This window comes from Strix aluco, chromosome 2, assembly GCF_031877795.1.
Source record: "Strix aluco isolate bStrAlu1 chromosome 2, bStrAlu1.hap1, whole genome shotgun sequence".
Lineage (NCBI taxonomy): Eukaryota > Metazoa > Chordata > Aves > Strigiformes > Strigidae > Strix > Strix aluco.
Genome location: NC_133932.1, coordinates 18,287,111 through 18,291,931, shown reverse-complemented (window position 1 = coordinate 18,291,931; position 4,821 = coordinate 18,287,111). Strand labels below are relative to the sequence as shown.

Sequence of the window (4,821 nt, the reverse complement as noted above, 5' to 3'; positions counted from 1 at the left end):
CACGTGAGGTAGAGAGCGTGGGAGGGCAGAGGGTCCCCGCTCTGCCGCCCTCAGGCTGCTGGTGCCGGGTGGCCGCTTGCTGGTGGCCCTTTCTGCCGCGGGGATGCTCTCTAAGTGCAGCCTGCTTCTTGCAGGCTGACCCCAAGCAAGGGCCTCCAACAGCCCCGTCTACCAGTGGAGGCGGACTTTGCCACTCACCAGGTAAGTTTGGGAACGAAGGGCAGGGAGGGCCTTCTTTTCTCCTGGACCGGCACGTCTGCACAACTGAGGATGCTGTTGCTGCTGCCCTTTGGCCAGAGGAAATCGGTGCCCATCACACTGCAGCAGGAGAGAGCTGAGTGCTCGGGACCCTTCGACAGTGCTGAGCACTCGAGGTGCTGCCTGCCTGAGCTCTGTCCCCAGAGCCGGGCAGATGGGTCCCTGCTCCTCGGCCAGAGCCGGGAGGAGCCGTGCTCCCTTGTTCCCTGAGTGTCACCCCGCAGGTCGGGCACCCCAAGGGAGGACGGACGTCACCCGGACGAGCAAGGACACCCGCTGGGCAGCGGCCGCTGGACGTGATTCTGCGGGACAGGGAGCCTCCCTCTGCTGCTGCTCGCAGCCTGGAGGAGGGCAGGGCGAGGGCTGGGCGGGGCTGTCCCGCTGTCCCGCTGGCTCTCAGGAGACTGCGAGCCGGAGCCGCTGAGCCAGAGCCCTGGCTCCAGCTGCCGGCTCCCTGCCCGTCCCGTCCCGTCCCGTCCCGTCCCGCCGCAGCACTCAGCACCGCGCTGCAGGCAGGGCAGGGCAGGGCAGGGCAGGCTCCGGGAGCACTGGCCTGGCGGTTCCCACTGACGGGCTCTTGCTCTCTTTCCCTTTGCAGCGGGAGGGAGCGGCGGCGGCAGCAGCAGCAGGAGGAGGAGGGGGCTGCCCTGGCCCTTTGCGCTGCGGCAGAGCCCGGCCGCTGCCCCGGCGCCAGGGCAGGCGGGCTCCGGCTGCAGCAGGGCGCTCTTTGGGCAGCCCCTGGCAGCCCTCTGCGAGGAGGCCGGCACGCTGCCCCGGCCCATCCAGGTAGGCCAGCCTGGACAGGGGAGCCCCAGCCCTCCCTCCGGCTGCTCCAGAGGCAGTGTCCCCAGCGGCTGCGGGGGTGGCTGGGGCACTGGGCTCTTCACCCACGGCCACCGCTTCTGGCGCCAGACCCTTTGCGGGGGCGGGGGGGAGCCCAGCCTGGGGCAGAGCTCTGGCCTCTGCTGTCACTTGTTTCTTCAGCCAAGCAGCTGTCCTCCTGCGTCTCCCGCAGGAGCTCCTGGACATCCTGTACCAGAGAGGACCGTCGACGGAGGGGATATTCCGGAGATCCGACAGGGGGACAGCGCTCCAGAAGCTGAAGGAGGACCTCGACCGCGGCGCAGATGTGGACCTGGCAAACCAGCCTGTCATCCTGCTAGCTGCCATCTTGAAGGTGAGCGCTTCTGCCCTGCAGCTGGAAGAGCTCCTGGCTGGCCTGGAATCTTCAAAGGCTCACCTGAAGCCCTTGGCCTTGCAGGACTTTCTACGCAGCATCCCCGGCAAGCTCCTCGTTGTCGGCGTCTACCAGGACTGGATGCAAGCCATGGAGAGGCCAAGCAAGGAGGCCAGGGTGGAAGCGCTGAAAGTGTAAGTGTGGCCAGCAGCCTGCCTGTTGAGTAGGGAGTGGCAGAGTCCTGGGACTTGCCTGAAAAGGGACGGGCTCCTTAGAAGGTTGCATTTTCTGGCAGCTTGCATTTGCTGGGCTGGGGTTGCATTTCGGGGGGAAAGGGCGTGGGCAGGGAGCCTTCCCTTGCGTGGGCTTGGGTGAAACCAGGAGCTGGGAAGCAACAGTGTGTTTTCCTCCTGATCGCTGCCTGAGAGCACCTGGAAAGTGGCGCAGCACAGACACTGGCTCCCGCCTGCCTTGTGCAAGCTTCAGGGACAGCTGTGGGCAGCATCTGCTTCCTTAACGTTGTGTTCCTGCTCCCTCAGGGTGGCCGAGAAGTTGCCTGCAGCCCATCTCCTCCTCCTCCAGCGGCTGCTCTCCCTGCTGCAGAACATCGGCCACCACGTGTCCACCAGCAGAATGACCTCCAGCAACCTGGCCATCTGCCTGGGGCCAAACCTGCTGGGCCCACCTGACGAGGAGCTGCTCCCCCTCGAGGCCGCGCTGGAGGTGACCGAGAAGGTACGCTGTACTGACCGGCTGGCTGCAGCCTGCCTGGACCCTCAGAGCTTGCTCCTCTCTTGCGCAAATGCCGGTGGAGTGGCTGCCTGGAAGAGCAGCCCCACAGCCACAGCCTTCTGCGCAGAAGCAAGGCTCAGGAGCGGGAAAGGCTGCTTGACGTGTTTTCAGACACCTGCCCTGAAACCAAGGCTTTGATGTGTGCAGGTGAAGCTGCTGGTGGAATTTCTGATTGAAAACGGCAGCGACATCTTTGGGGAGGAGATGGCTGGCCAGACGTCACCTGAGCCCGTGGACAGACCCACAGGTATGAGGAGGGACTGAGGGCTGTCACAGCCTGAGCAGACAGCTGGGGTAGGGCTTCCTGTGGGTTTTGCTTTAGCTGTTGTCCACTTCCAACCAGTCACTTTGCTGCACACGCTTTTGCTTTCCAGAGTTGCCTTTGGAAAAGCAGCACGGCCCTCCAGGCGAAGCAGATGCCGAGCACCAGGCAAAAGCCTGCCTGGATGCACCAGCCTCTCTGCTCATCCTCCAGAGAGCAGCGGGGGGAGAGGCGGTGGTGGGAGCAGAAAGGGCGGAGGTATGGCAGCTCCACAAGCGCTGCAACAATGTGTCTTAGGCAGGAGGAGGGCAGTTGCTGTTGAGTCCAAGCAGCTGCTGTGCCTCTTCCTGGCGTTCAGTCTCTTGTGGCTTTGCATTTTATTTTTCCCCCCATGGAATGATACACTGTCAGTAAAACTGGAAAGGTCTTTTCTCCTATGCCTTAGGCATGTGCTTAATCAGAGGAAATACCTACAAAACGCCACAGAAAGATAGATTTCAAAAGCAAAGCCTCCCACCACAGAAGGTTGTCTTGCACCAAATGGACATCCGCAGAGCTCTGTCTTGGGAGGGCAGAAGAAATGCTGGCAGAAGGAAGTGGGCAAGCCTTTCCTTGCCTGGCAGGGGATCGCAGGCTCTCTGCTGAATGGCCCCCACAAATGGACTGTCCCCCACCCATGTGAACACTGTGTTCCAGAGCGAGAACCTTGGAAGAAAGGGCTGACTCAAACCAGCCAAAGAGATCTCCCCTGTAGAGCTAAGGCAGCAACGTGCCAAGCAGTTGCTTACTACTTCAGGGCATCCCTTGCCACCTGCTAATGACGACCTTTCTGTTTTAGGCACCCGTTGCTTTGTCTCCAGCCACCACTGAGACCGTGGTAGAATCCCTGGGATGCGCAGAAGAACTGAAGAGCCTCTCGGAGCACAGAAGGTAAAACGAGTCAGCTTTGGTTAAATCAAGAGCTGATTCCAGTTGATCCTGGCTTTCCCTGTCTAACCATGCTGTGGGATGGAAAGGTTTGCAGGCTCCTGCCAGGAAGACGACGGCCAAAGGAAACGAAAGAGAGAAGAGACCTGGGCAGAGGAGAGGCCATGCCACGAAGCAAAGAAGAGAAGAGAGGAAAAGAAGGGGACAGAAGAAAAGCAGGGAGGTGCGAAAGATCAGGAAGCCCCAGGTGTGTACCAGGCTTTGCTGCCTATCTTTGCCAACTCTCCACCCTGCTCTAAGTCAGTCCAACTGACTGGCAAGGGACGGCGAGGGATGGTGCTATGCAGGGTTTGGAAATAACCCCGTGGCAGCTCCCCAGGGGAGCCCTGCTGTGTGGCACAGGGGCACTGTGCACCTCTGCACATGCACAGCTCTCTAAGGGCATTACCTTAGAGGGGATAAGGTGCCAGAGCCACCCCGGAGCTAAGGCCAGCAGTAGCTCTCTTCTGGGATATCAACAATTCCTTGTCAACTGTGTTTCCCAAAGAAAGGGGAACCAAGCCATGCCTGTTCCTGCCTTTGTGGCTTTACCAGTGCTTTCTGGCTCTGTCGTTGTAGGTGCTGATTTCTTGTTACTGGTTGAACCCCTGTGACTCCTGGGCTCCTGCACTGGATGTCCACAATAAAAGGACATTTTCTCCCTTCTGACTGTGTGTGCCATACGATATTCTGGACTAGGTAGAAGTTGTTTTGGGATGAATCCTAGTGGAGGAGTTTGGGATCATCATCCCTTGCGCCAGAATCCTTTCCAGCAGGCATCGGGGCTGAGTTCAGGTGCTTGAGGAGTCAAACGAAGCACAGAATCCCATAGAACAGCTGAGGCTGGGAGGGACCTGTGAAGGTCCTCTGGTCCAACCTGCCTGCTCAAGCAGGGTCACCTAGACCCGCTTGCCCAGGACTGTGGACTAATGGGCACCTTCCCTTGTCACACAGAGCATCTCATGCGCTGGAAAAGGGATGCTCTGGAGAGTTTCTGGCAAATCTCTGGAGAAGAGCTTCTCCCCGCCCCTCTACCAGGGGCTTTTTCAGCTCTGGTGCCCTTCCCAAGGACAGCCCCACCAGGTGGGTGCAGTCAGCACGGCAGGAAAGAACAGGCCGCAGCCGCCACAGTCAGCACTGCAGGAAAGCTGGGACCCCGGGGACCCTCCCAGGCTCTCCAAGCCCAGCCTAGCCCAGTCCAGACAGTGTCCAGAAGAGTGGTCTTATATCCCTTTTCCCAACGTGCTGAACTTCCCTTAAAGCATTAACCACCGGGCTGAAGTGCTAAGGCTTGGACAATAGGCCCAAGCCAGAGTTGACCTATAGATGAATCCTGTATATTTTGTAACTGATAACCGTTGTGCTA

The 4,821-nt window shown here is 59.9% G+C and overlaps 1 long non-coding RNA gene across 1 annotated transcript; it reads left to right on the top strand.

The window, feature by feature from the left end:
* The first annotated feature begins 3,365 nt into the window (after window positions 1-3,365).
* LOC141920129 (uncharacterized) lies at window positions 3,366-4,124 on the top strand. Its single transcript, XR_012622215.1, has 3 exons — window positions 3,366-3,419; window positions 3,506-3,663; window positions 4,035-4,124. It is a non-coding gene; the product is annotated as an uncharacterized LOC141920129 (long non-coding RNA).
* The last annotated feature ends 697 nt before the right edge of the window (window positions 4,125-4,821 follow it).